The sequence below is a fragment of the Branchiostoma floridae genome, chromosome 5 (genome assembly GCF_000003815.2).
Source record: "Branchiostoma floridae strain S238N-H82 chromosome 5, Bfl_VNyyK, whole genome shotgun sequence".
NCBI classification, from domain to species: Eukaryota; Metazoa; Chordata; class Leptocardii; order Amphioxiformes; family Branchiostomatidae; genus Branchiostoma; species Branchiostoma floridae.
Genome location: NC_049983.1, coordinates 15,376,803 through 15,390,706, shown reverse-complemented (window position 1 = coordinate 15,390,706; position 13,904 = coordinate 15,376,803). Strand labels below are relative to the sequence as shown.

At 42.5% G+C, this 13,904-nt stretch overlaps 2 long non-coding RNA genes across 2 annotated transcripts; one reads left to right on the top strand and one right to left on the bottom strand.

Annotated features, from left to right (window-relative positions):
• The first annotated feature begins 1,436 nt into the window (after nucleotides 1-1,436).
• LOC118415354 lies at nucleotides 1,437-8,086 on the top strand. The gene is made up of 3 exons (XR_004831112.1): nucleotides 1,437-1,689; nucleotides 5,367-5,538; nucleotides 7,148-8,086. It is a non-coding gene; the product is annotated as an uncharacterized LOC118415354 (long non-coding RNA).
• Nucleotides 8,087-11,867: 3,781 nt separating this feature from the next.
• On the bottom strand, nucleotides 11,868-13,679 carry LOC118415353. The gene is made up of 2 exons (XR_004831111.1): nucleotides 12,289-13,679; nucleotides 11,868-11,995 (listed from the first exon to the last, which is right to left on the bottom strand). It is a non-coding gene; the product is annotated as an uncharacterized LOC118415353 (long non-coding RNA).
• Between the last annotated feature and the right edge of the window lie 225 nt (nucleotides 13,680-13,904).

Sequence of the window (13,904 nt, the reverse complement as noted above, 5' to 3'; positions counted from 1 at the left end):
AAATGGGATTGCAAACAACTTTATTATTATTACCGCCCACGTAAAGAAAGCGTCACGACGATCGCGAGTATTTTCCATTATCCCCGAAGGTAATCGACAAATGAACACTGTTATAGAGTTATAGAGGTGTTATAGAGCAGAATGTAACGATAGGTGACGTTTATAATCCAGCAATCTTACGTTTTAGTCGAGCAAGGACGTTATATAACGTCCTTGAGTCGAGCAAAGGACGTGTCGTAACTTCAAATTACTGTATACTAGTATGTCAGAGTCTAGTCTCCCGCTCTCTCAGCACTCGGTTTCCAGTGCTGAATGTTCGTCAGCACTCGGTTTCTAGTGCTGAATGTTCGTCAGCACTCGGTTTCCAGTGCTGAAGCCGGCGTCTCCAGTGCTGAGAGCGCGTCAGCACTGGTTTTCCAGTGCTGACGAACATTCAGCACTCGGTTTCCAGTGCTGAAGCCATCTTCAGCACTGGTTTCCAGTGCTGAAAAAGGAGGGCGAAGCTTTCGTAGTTTTGCAACACAGAGGCCCATTTATTAGCCTTTGAACTTGGATGTTTTCGAAATACTATCCGCCACTAGAGTTCTATCACCAAATTGAAAACAGTGCAATGGAAAAAATCCGGACTTGATGTACAAAATGGCTGATAAATTGGTGGAGGTACCCACTCCTAACTGAGTCATCTCAGACAAGGACAAGAAATAATCAATGCCTTCAAGTAGCAAAGACGTCAAAAAACAACCGAAGCCTAATCTCTGCTTGGAGAGTATTCTTTGATGCAAATTATCATGTCTGCCGTACTGGGCAGTTCTTTTTGGCTAGTTTTCCGCGAGTAAAGAGCGGAAAGGATTTTTTTTTACAACAAAAGAGCAAAAAGAACCGATATAGTTAGTAATGACAGCTTCTCGGAAACTCGTGTATGGCGGATATCGCCCTCGTGTTAATTAGCCGTGTCTCCGCACAATGATATCGCCAGCCGGTACACACGGACCTGACGGACCGATGGGAGAGATAAGGCCGTGACTCACTCCAAGCGGAGCTGCGTTTGCGGTCCACATGATCCAGATGCGTGCTGCCTAGTGCTCGTCAATAAATACCAGAAAGTTTTCGCTCGAAGTTTCCGAGTACATAGCCTTTCGTCAGAGTGCACCAACATCGATGGCGAAGCCGCGCCTACACAACAGCACAGACCGACAGTGGTGGTTTGAAGTTGAAGATGGCGAGGTTAAGGCTAACATTGCTGGCATTGACTATCGTATAGTTGACCAAAGTCGACCAAAGACGATACAGTCGCAATACAAGTAAGTATGCGTTTTAAAGCTATTTTTTGTCAAATCGTGCTTCGTAATTACTTGTATGTATTTGTTGTAAGAATGCCGTCTTTCTGTATGTGATGTTGAATTATTCTATATATAGAAAAGCCATCTTTACGATGGGTTCTATTACGTGGAGTTAGTTGGTGAACTCCAGTTAACCTCTGGAGTAGATATTGGCGAAGTGTTATTTTCACAGGATATCGTCAAAGTCAAGAGATTCCTTGTGGATGAGAACCTTTTCTGCCAGAAGTTTCGTGGATGTGTGACGTCTGATCAGTTTCGTGACAAGTAATATGATCTGGACGCGTTTGGACCATTCAGCAAGATACACCCACGAAAACGAAAAACACTGGAGCTCACGATCGTCGTGAAGGTGAGCTGCCATATATCAACCATTAAAGGCAACCTTAGCAATATTATGTAAGTCATTAAAACGCATTACATGCATTAAACGCATCTACATCAATATTTCGTAAATTGACGGCGCAGAATAGCCTGGGTACCATCCGTATTCTACCGGGGCTCCTTACACTCGCTACCCCTAAAAAAATTAGCCTGGATACCACACCACACCCCAGCCCGATCTCAAAAATATTTGATCGGACATAAAGAAAACTTAACAAAATGGAAAGCTCGACAAAACGCCTAAACACTAAAAAAAACAGCCTGGATACCAGACCCAGGCCAGACTTCAGTATCAGAGTGTAGCTCGGGGCCGGCTGTAGAATTTCCGTGTGGGCATGTTGGCCCTAGAGCTCAGGAGTTGGGGTGTACAGTAATCCAGGCTAGTCAAAAACAGCTGGGGCCGAACATCTGCTTGAAGAATACTCAAGCGTAGCCATTTCTTACCCTTCAAGCAGAGGTTAGGCTCCGACTGTTTTTTTTAAACGTTTTTTTAGTCGTTTTTATCAGGTTTTCTATTTTGTATGGTATCTTGTATTGTCAAAACCTAATAACCCCAATAAAAACGACTACAAAAACAAAACAGCCGGAACCTAACCTCTGCTTGGAGAGTAGCTATTTCTGGGATCGATGATCCTGCTGATATGGATACACCACAGGCGTTCAAACAGAGGGTGCCATTCAGCTTGCCAGGCCAAAATACGGACAGATAATTCACCCCGGTAAATTAACTCAGGCTACATCAGATGACCTACCCTAGCATAAAAAAGCTGCCTACCCTAGCCTTTCTTTGTCATCTGCTGCCGCTGGCAAGGGACATAACTTTCGATCCGACATCTGAGTGATTAAAATATAGTAGAATCAAGGAAAAAGAGCATGATTAAAAGTCATTCATCGCTCATCGGTCAGTTAGACTGTGCTTAGGAACATTGACCCCCTCACCCTTAGGGCACATTCAAACTTGTGCGGGGAAAAAGTTGTTTTAAACTTTGATCCACCGTTGTGAATTTGAAGACTTGTTATCTGACAAAATAAATCGTACACAAGCAAGACAAAAATACAAAAAAATGTATATATGTATAGGAAGGGCGAAATTACCAATTTGTTTTACATCACTTTGTTTCTACTTATGATGTGTTGTTTTCGTTAGGTTAGGGCGGGGTTACTGTTTTCAGATCGCCTGTCACTGTTCAACGTGTGAAGCCTGCAAATTTACATAATGATTGTATAGAAAACTGTGTCTAAATACCGTGTAAGTGTTACATTTTGAGAGATGGATGTAAAAGACCCCCTTTGACTAGTAAGTTGGTTCGCACCAATATCCACGCATATTTGATAACCTTTGATGTTTAAGGGAAAAAGTTTTTTTTTTCAGTTTATAGAATATCACTTGTGATGCTTATGGAATCGGATACATAGTGCATTGGGCTTGCTAGTAGGGGAGTGGTGAGACAAAATAGTTTTGGGACCCTGTGAATCATGTGTCACGAGAGCGGACACGTGTCTGTGGCTCTCCAGTAAGTAAGCAGTCCCCTATGTGTGCGGGAGATGGGGCGTGTCCCCACTCCTTTTTCCTCCGTCATACATTTTTATAGACTCTCGGTAGCAATTCCTAATAACAAATTGGGGACCTTTCCCCTCTTACAAATATGTAACTCATATGGACTTGAATATGGGCACAGCTGTGAACAAACCTTAAAGACTTTACAGGTACAGAGACAGATACCCATAGATGACTGAGAAGAAGCTAAGTGATTTTTCATAAGGCAAGCCCTTGAGAAAACGCACGCTGTGCAAAGCTATTGACCCCAAGGTCATCCTCCTGATAGCCACAAGTGGTCCTGGTCCTCACCCCTGTCGTGTAGATCTTATCTACGTATCTATGTATAAAGAGGCTGCGTGGTTAATACAGGACGTGGTTTTATCTGTCATACCGGATACGGGGTTATATTGCCATCCAGGTGATATGGAAATATGGGCACTAAAGTATAAGAAGTTGACAGAAGGCCAACGTAAAATGGCGGCGCCAAAACAGGTGACCGACGTCGGACACAATTTCACAATAAAGGCCAGTAAGGGCATGGGCAATAGGCCTCGGAATTGTTGTTGTTGTTGTTTTGCAACAAAGAGGAAATACAGTACAGTGGTGCCAAAATCAACGAAACTGGCACTCGAGCCAATTCAAAGGCACCGATCCACCAGATAATGGCACCCCGCTGCGCTCATAAAAGGCCCCCGTCAGCCCTTCCGGTCACCCTTAGAGCAAAGCTAACCCTCCTTACTGGGGGGTGCTCGGAACTCGCCGACGTTCGGCACCCGCTCGGGTGATCCCGCTCGCTGGTCGGCGACCTTCTAGTGCTTCGGGTGCCTTCGCTCGGAACTCGCCGACGTTCGGCACCCGCTCGGGTGATCCCGAGTACATGTACTTCCTTTAGAGCCACACTCGTAACATCATCCAGGCAGTATAAAAGCATGGAGGATCCGACAACAATTCCTTGGCCTACCGCCTATGGTAAGGGTAGGGTCGCTAAGCTAAGGAAAGCGGTAGAGTGACATTTAGGAAGGTACACAAAATGTTTGAAGCCTTGCGACCCCTTGAATACAGAAATTTGATCACTTTTTATGAACCATTCTTTTATCTAAAAAGGCTACTTTTGTACAAGGGCAAATTACTAAAGAGTGACCCACAATTAATTATGGAAACGTGTTCGCCGGCAGTTGTGATGTCGTTTGTACACAATCTACTCAAAAAGTAATCACGTCGTCCCTTACCAGCACACAATTAGAAGGGTCCTCAGAGGAATTCAAGAACTCGTTTGCTACAAGGTTCCTCCTTTAAAAAGCTTCAAGTAGTGGTAAATTTGACCAAACAAATTTGATTCAAGGTAAATAATTCATTCTCCGAGGAACTATAACACTCGCTTCTGGAGTGGAATGCCCCTTGAGACCAAAGTAAAGGCTCAGGCCATAACATTTCCGTCTACTTAATTATCGCTTGTCCAGCTTCACTTACCCCTAATTATTAAGTATCATTGAGACACAAGAAAGACACACAACAGACTGTCCTTTGTGGCAGAAATATGGGGGCAAGGTACAAGGTCTTCAATGCTACCAATTTTCATCTCTCTTTGACCTGCTCATCTTGTGAGATGGGGGGTTTGTGCTCACTCCTAGCACAAATTTCGCCCCACCCTCATCACACTCCAAACCAATCCAACCATTCCAATCAAAAGCTTCAAGTAGTGGTAAATTTGACCAAACAAATTTGATTCAAGGTACATAATTCATTCTCCGAGGAACTTTAACACTCGCTTCTGGAGTGGAATGCCCCTTGAGACCAAAGTAAAGGCTCAGGCCATAACATTTCCATCTACTTAATAATTTCTTCAGTCTTCTCATCCCTTGATTTCAAAAGCTTTTATTTTTCATAACTATTTATATATGATACATTTCTATTAAACAGCTAGCAATATTCATTAGACAGTCGGCTCCCGACAATTCTATGTGTTATGGCGTCATAACCAATATGAAATAGGGTCTTCTGATTGGTCGACGTCGTCTGGCTATATCGTGATATTAGATACAACATCATATGTTACCTTTTGTGCTTTAACAGTGACTAACAATCCGTTCTATTATACGCAATAGGTAATGTTGGAGCGGCAACATCTCTGGTTGCTTCAGCGTCCACCGCTACCACCTCCAAGTCAACACCGAAGGCTCCCAAGTCCACCTCGGTCCGATCCAAGTCAACACCGACGGCTTCCAAATCCATCAACAGTGACGTCGACAGCGAGGACGGATTTGAGCGTCAAAAGAGGTATTTTCCGCACACCTGACAATTTCTTTATAGTAGAGAGTGGCATTATATACTTCAATCGTGGCTTTCATTTTCATCCCCATCAATAGTTTGGATAAAAATAGATTGTTTCTATGACACAGGATCAAATACCTCATTACTACAGCCCGCACTGACACCTTTCAATCAATCAGTCAAGCTTTATTTTTGTACACATGTACAATTGACTAGAATGACTGACTGACAATTGTTAACCATAAACCCCTATTGATTTTTAATCAAAACAAGATACAATATAAAATAGAGCGCCCCATAAAAACGACTAAAAAAACGTTTTAAAAAATGAGCCTAACCTCTGCTTAGAGAGTAGTGAAGTAAGAAAACCTTGGTGTCGGTGCGTGCCGTCACGCCTTTCATGCCAAAACGATAGACAGCGCTAATTTCCAAGCCGATCTTATGGTGGCTTCAGATAGTATCACAAGCTTGGGGAAGAAGTTAGGTCGGAAGAGGAGATTCATTGGCCAAGAAGTTCAAGTTCTGTCTACATTTTTATACGCCGATTTCTGTCCGTCCAAAGTGACAAGCGCAAGCGTGGGTAAGATTTAGTCTCCAAGCAGACCCTACGGCGCCTAAAGAGATAGCATCAAAGCTGGCAGAGTATAGCCGGCCAAAGGGAGTCAAACGGGCACCTGGTGCCGCTATACTAAGTCCCTTGCCAGCTTTGATTCTATTTCTAAGGCACCGTAGAGTCTGCTTGAAGAATAGGTAAGATTGGGGACGGAGTTTAGCTGGTAGAGGAGTTTCATTGGCCACCGCAAAGAATCCAAGGCAATACGATCGGTAAAGATTCCAAGTTGCAAACAAGTAAATCTGACACAGGAAGTGTTAATTTAAGCACAATTTTTATTGCGAAATATACATATACATAACAGCTAGACAATATAAAGCGTTATTTTTGCACAACTCACCTAGTACCTACTGACCTAGTCGATACGTTGTCTTCGTCTATTCCAGTGATCTCTGGGGAAAGCCCCCACTGTGAACTGGAGCGGCTCGCCGCGTTTGTCCCAGATACTGGCTCGGAAAGGTTGTAAAACTGTAAAACTATCATCCCAGTCAGTTTTCACGTAGGAGTAACCCGTAGCAGATAATTGACGATAATTTCCTTGGCTGTACTGAAGTGCGGACCCCGTGGTGTTGGCGCGTGCCGTCACGCCCCCCTCATTAGCACGCATTGAAAACGGCTCACTTTCATCAAGTACTTCACTTCACTTACTGCGCACTAATTCATGGGATCATTGTCTCCGCATCAGAATCATAAACAATGACTCTAGTACCTAAAGACAACCTAAGCATTGTCAGTGAATTAAAACTGGATAATTTTTAACGTGATATTGGCATTTATTTCACCATATTAGCACATTTAATGTTTAGGGGATTGTGGTTATGTATTCATGACAATAATGGTCCCGATGTCTTAGCGCCCACGTTTCTCAACAGATCGTTGTTGTGCCGAAATTCAGCCGCTCAGTTTCACACATCCTTTGAAACTAGCCTTACGAAGCTTAAGTTGGATAGTACAAATTCATTGTCAGTTACAAAAGATGCATTTTTTCCCTTCAATTTTCAGAACAACGCCCATTCCAGACAAGGAGCTGGTGATTCGACTCTTCATGGCGAGGAGACATGTGACTGCGGAGGCGCTTGCAACTGTCACACTTCCACGTCAAACAAAGAGGGGAACTGTGATCTTCCAGTGGGTTGCATCAAAGATGCCATTTGATCAAAACGTGCGGTCGCTGACGATGTGCCGTCTTGAGCGCCGTTTAAAAGGAATTGGAACCTTTTGCATAGACCGACACCCCGTGCAGCAAGATTCATCCCCACTACGATCGATGCCCCGTTCTCGCGCACTGTCTAAACCGTCCACATTGCAACCTTTATATTACGACAAGTACATGTGATTGCGGTTTGACTACATTTGTCCACGAACAATACATTCAATGGCTTATTCATATTGCGCTAGGGTACTGCCATATGATATTTGTAATTTGTAATACAATGTGTATTCCCAGATGTCGTGAAGTTGTGATGCCACATATGTTACCAGTAGTCTCTGATTGTTCTTTCTCTCGTGTTCATGTTTAACCACTGAGTTTATACCGCAAACATTTGCGCATCGAATTGTATCGAGCACAAGCTGAACTTGAATCGTTTGATAAGGGCCATGTAGATTTAGAACTTGTAATTAGAGCTATCAGTAACAAACGAATAGCTTGAAATACTTTGCTGACAAATGCTCAACAAGGGAGTTGCTGAAAATACAACCGATGATTAGCCATGACAAGTATAATCAAGCTAAATATGAACTGTAAAGGGTCCATCCTTCTAGCTCTATACATTGCACCATTTGTATTGTAACCAGTAGTTTTACGTCTTCAGTTGTATAGTTTCCCCTTTTCCTTGCCAATCAATACACCTAATTGCAATGGACTAAGAGTGCGTAATTTGCGTATGTATGTGTGTGTGAGTGTGATTGCATGCTCAATATATTTGCATCCTTATATTTAAACTTTATCCCAGCTACTGGCAGGTCGACCGAGCAAACCTACCGGCATGCCCCAACCACAGGTATGAAGTACTGACAGGGCGATCGCCCCAAACTACTAGCAGGGAGATCGCCCCCAAGTACTGAAAGGGCGATCGCCCCGAGCTACCGTCAGGGCGATCGCCCCTAACTAACTATTAGCAGGGCGATCGCCCCCAACTACCAGCAGGGCGATCGCCCCCAAGTACTCACAGGGCGATCGCCCCCAACTACAGGCAGGGCGACCACCCAAAGCTACCAACAGGGCGATCGCCCCGGACTACAGACAGGGCGATCGCCCCCAAGTATCCTTCACTCTTGTGAAATCAAGACGACACGACTGGACAATTCAGACTTTGTACGGGGCAATCGCCCCCACAAGTCATTATTCCCAGGACTTGAGTGTCTTGAAAAATTGCATTCTAATCCAATATGGCTTGATTTTCATAAAATTTCGCACTGCGTTTTCTGATTTTCAGGTCGAAAAAAAGGGAATAAAATAGATTTTCCTTTATTATTTTGGATTCTGTTTTATATAAGTTAGAGTCAAGCTGGCCAACATCTAACGGTTGTACATGTACTGAATAAAAACACCTTTAGTGAGTTTTGGATGGTAGGGAGGGAGGTGATTATGTAATACTGCATGAATCAAAGAAGCTTTGCTTTCATAAGTTTCAATGTCATTAAATCTTTTCTTGTCATCAATAGAAAAACTTAATGATTGATATCGCAACACAACTCATCCATCCCGGGTGTAACATGAGAGTCCAAGTTTACAACATTGTCTGAAGTTTGCACAGACTCTGTAGAACACCTGTGGCGTGTTTTGGACGGGGGCAGGGGTGGGGTGGTGGCTATGAAGCGCAGCGAGGCACAGACATGCACGCGCGCAGCAAAATATCGTCCCTCGGATAGGACGTTAAATGGAGGTCCTGTGTCTGGGGAGAGCCACACCCCGGGCACGTTAAAGAACCCGCCACATGTGCGATGGTGCTGTGTGAGCGGTTCAAAACCTACAGTACCTTGGCCGCACCTGGGGCAATTACTGTCGTATTGAGGTCACCTGAGTGGCGCCGAATGGCAGCTCGCTCCAGACACTTGCGACAGTCGTATTGAGGTCACCTGAGTGGCGCCGAATGGCAGCTCGCTCCAGACCCTTGCGATTTAGCCCCGCCTATTGTAAGCTCCTCGCAATTCAGCCCCTGGCTGCAAAGAGTGAGTAGTCGGCCCACCCAATAACAATAACAATAACAACAATATTTCACTTAGCTTCAAATTTCTTTGATCAAACTCATCAAACTGATGTCAATCACAAGGTTACCCCCTTACAGGATCCTTAGGAGAGAATTATTGCCCAATGCTGACATTAAGATGCGTTGGGTACGGCACTTTAATATTAAACTTTAAGGAACGTTAGGTTGGAAGTTTACACTCGAGCTAAGAAGGAACCGTATATGAATCCCATGACCTATATACCTGCCGCACAAAACTTACCTGACTTACCTTAAGGTGTTCTTTTGTGAATTTTGCGAAGTTCTGTTGTCCGGAGAAACCGGCAAGAAAAAGAAGTTCCTCTTTTAGTTGTGAAACCGTGCCTGACTTCCGGGTTAGTCGCGTGATGGCGACTCACGGCAGCCTTTGTTATGCTAATCATGAGGCAGGTGTACTGGAGCTGCAGTACCCAAAGCGGCGCCAGACGGCGCTTCATGCGTACAAGCTTCACCACAACGTGCATTGAAATAAAGCCATAATCACTTCATACACGTTCTCAGTGTTGCTACATGTATATTGTGAAAGGAACTGAAACAGTGTACGAAGCGGTATGGGTTAGGGCTCTAGGATTTCCGATTGCCGTGTTGCCATGCCAAAGGGCAAAAAGTCATTTTTCCAGATTCAACCCAGAATAATTTTCAAATGTACAATGAACTGAACAATGAGAAGAAATGAATATATAAGATTGTAATGTACGTAATGTTGATCTTAGCTTCAGACACTGAATACAATAGTTCGTTTAGGATTGAAGCCTTTATCATTAATTGTTCTTTAAAGTGAGTGTCACTGCGTACACCTTACGGACCCACGTAAATGTTTCGCAAAAAAGCATCAGCCCTTCCCATGTCCTCGCGCAGCTCTTTATGTGCGCCGTACTAAAGCGGGATGAAAGGCATGAAAGACATACTGCTTTAAAAATGATTTATTTGGGACCATTTTAGACCAAAATGTATATCTTAATAATTAAGCTATTTTCCATAGTATTAGGATCAAATGACCATGCTTTGAGGTGCCTAGGACATATATAGATAGGACTCCATTTACACTTTTTTTTACGTTTACACACACAGTCATGTGGTTGGAGAGAGCTTCATACGTTTGTTGTTCACTAAATGCTGCATTGTACTTTACTTCGATCGTTGTTCGATCTTGCTTGAGTGTGTAACGCTGGTTCACCTTTATCCGAGGGTAACCTATATTAGTTGTTTGTAAGAAAAAACTTATTTAGGGATATGAAGTTGACGGACGGTGGTTTCAAATCGGAGCATTGTCAAAATATTGCAAATTTGAAACCGCTGTCAGCAGACTTAATACTCCTAAATGTGCTGTTTTTAAAGACAACGGATAAAGGTCACCCTATGGATAAATGTGAACTAGCGTTACCGAAAAGGAAAACATGTTTTAATCAGTTAATGCCATTATATCTTAACTAATTATAAAATCTTTGAACGCACAAATATTCACCTGTCCTTCTTTGAATGTTTTCGGCAGTAGTTTTCATGTGTTACAGATCCTTACCGGTTTCTTTCTTTTCTAGGAGACACAGACAACAGCGACTACGACTGCCCAGACCCTGAGGACAGAAAACTATCTGCATATATATTTCTTGAGATTATGTTTTGGATCATTTTTGATGAGGACCTTCAAATAAAGAATTTGTAAAGTCTCTGACGTCCGATGATTTCTGTGTTTATGTGTTTTTTTTTTAATACCAAGTTTTGATGTAAAAAAATCTATAGTGGGAGCCGCCACTACTACTCTTTGATATGTACATGAAAACATCTATATTTTTGTTAAATAGTGGTCCCCATTGTCGCCGATTTATTCAAAAGGGAGTAAGGATCGACACACTTAATTTTTCCACACTGCTCAGTACTTGGTGTATACCTTTATTTTCACTCCGCGTACCTTGGGTTCAATAATTTCAGCAACACTTGAGTTGCAAGTGAAATTCACATGATAAAGGTATATTAATATTGGATTGTTTGGTGTGGGAGACCGTGGCATCTCCGTTATTTTGTTCAGACCTTCCTAGTGAAATTAGCAACAGTTACAAACCTCGAACCACCATAGATAGTACTAGTTTAGACAAGAAAGACAAGTTTGACGTCAGCAAGTCTACCAAGATTCCATGCACCTTGCGAGTAAAAACTGAAGAAAAACTCGAATTACATGAAAAATAAGCCTGCATGCATGACACTTTCAGGTAACTTGTTTATTCTGTTTTATCGTTGGATCATGGAGGTTAATAGACCCACTGCATGGCTTCACACACACACACACAAACTCACACACACAGTGACCACACACACACACACCCACACATACGGAATTCTACTTCCTGTCAATGTGCAAGTCTTTTGGCCTTCTCTTCCTGTCACATTCCAATCCTGCCACTCTACTTTATTCCTACGACTTCGATCATAACTACGAACACAAGGCCAGCGATATCACAAGTTCTTAGAAATAAGTCACACTGCACAAATAATACTCAACGTTTTCATGACTTTTATTTGTCAACCCAGTGTTTATTTTTTGGTCATCACTGGAAACGCCGGTCTTCCGTTGATCCGGTAGGCTGCCATGCCGGGTACAGGGGTCAGCGTCGCATCAGGGCGTCTGAAAATAAGCATACAATCAGATATTTCAGCATTGCCTTTGAAATTTCAGTAATTTTCAGCCATAAATTGTTGGATTTTAGAGGGTCTCTGAGGGGGATCCCAGACCGTCATAACGAAAAATACATGGAGGGTTTTTAACAAGAAGGCTGTTCATAGTTGTACATATCTTTCACACATACAAAGTATTTGGCCGACTCCATCTTCCGGCCTCTGCCTGGTTTTCTTGTGCAATGACCCTTATGTATATTTACAGTACATGGTAAAAAAAAAGCAAAACGTGAGATTTCTTACCTTCTTGCTCCTCTGGATCCCGTACCTCCTGTGCACGTGCGTCAAGCTGCTCATCCACGTCATCCAACAGGTCTTTCAGGATTTCCATGAGGGACCTCGTTTCTTTCTCGTACCCCGGCAGCTCTTCATTTTCCAGCTTAGATCGACGGCGCCTAGCAAACACTATGAAGCCCTCCGAGTGGTCAATAAGCACTGCGGTGAAAACCATCGTCACAAGCAGCATACAGACGAACAGCCTCATGGTGTTGACTCACCTGAGGTAAAAGGAAACAGTCAACTTTATAGTTGGATATTTTCAATCGCATATAGAGATTTTGATTTGAATTATTCTGCTGTATAGAGAGATACAGCCAGGGCTACCCAACTAGCCGGAGGCTATTTCAACAGCTAGCTTTGGTGACAATACAATATATAACAACAGCATTACGTTAACCGATACATGAGGTTTGTTCTTACGGATATCATTTGACTACAGAGGCGATCTGTGTTTACAAACTAGACTCGCAGTTGTACGACCTGCGTTACTCTATGAAAGCAGTCGTTACTACTAGTATCTATGATTTTCTGAGTCTATGATACAAGTAATATTACAAGGTTATAACTGATATATAAGGATACTTGGAGAGATTACCACGTAAAACGCTTTAATACAGATCGTTCAGTAAAAACAGTGTTTGTTAAGGTGAAACTGAGTACCACATATAGAGACGGGGGCAAAAATTTATACTTCTCACACCAAAATTATGCAAATGCACAAATTGGATGCTGTTCATTGATTGGTTGTGCAGTAGTAGTCTTACAATAGTAGTTGTCTGTTAATTGATCTGTTTTTGTAGATTCGTTCTTCGGAAACTGTCAACTGCTGTTTTTTTCTATGTTTATTTTGTAGGGAATAAATATGAGACAATTTACAAGCAACAAAAACCTAGACTATTAGGTAAAATCGAAGTATCTCCATGTATACACATATCGGTTGTTCACCGTTATCCACGTACATGGTAACTTATATCCGGTGTTTTTAGAAGCTGTATTGTATGAGCAAAATACCAATCTGCTACATGAGCAAAACACCAATCAGGCAACAAAAGCCCAGACTAAGGCAAATTTGAAGTATCTCCATGTAACAATACACGTATACCTTTAAACCATATATTGGATCGTTTGGAATAGGGAGTGCCATCATAGCGGACACAACTGCATGGAAAGAAGTTAAGTGCACGGTTTGACTCCGACCGCAAGGGGCCAACGGATATCGACAATGACAGGGGAATCTGTGCAAAAAAGAAGAGACGAAATAGTTCGACCAAGACAGGAGTGTTGGCCCGAGTTGACCAGGATTTGTTCCAAGTAAGTTGATCAAGGTTTGGACCGAATTGATCTGGCTGAGTTGGTAATGGTCAGATAAAACAAACTTTTGACGTTTTTGCGTCGGCCTTTGACAACAGAAGTCTTATAACACTTAAATATTGATAAGAAACCTTTATTAGTAACTTTTTGTGTGAAATATATAGGTATTATGTGATTCTTCGTTTTAGCCAAAAAACATCAATTCATTATGTCATAATTACGTCAAATTAGGTCATTATGGTCATTATGTGATCAAATTTCAGGAAGTA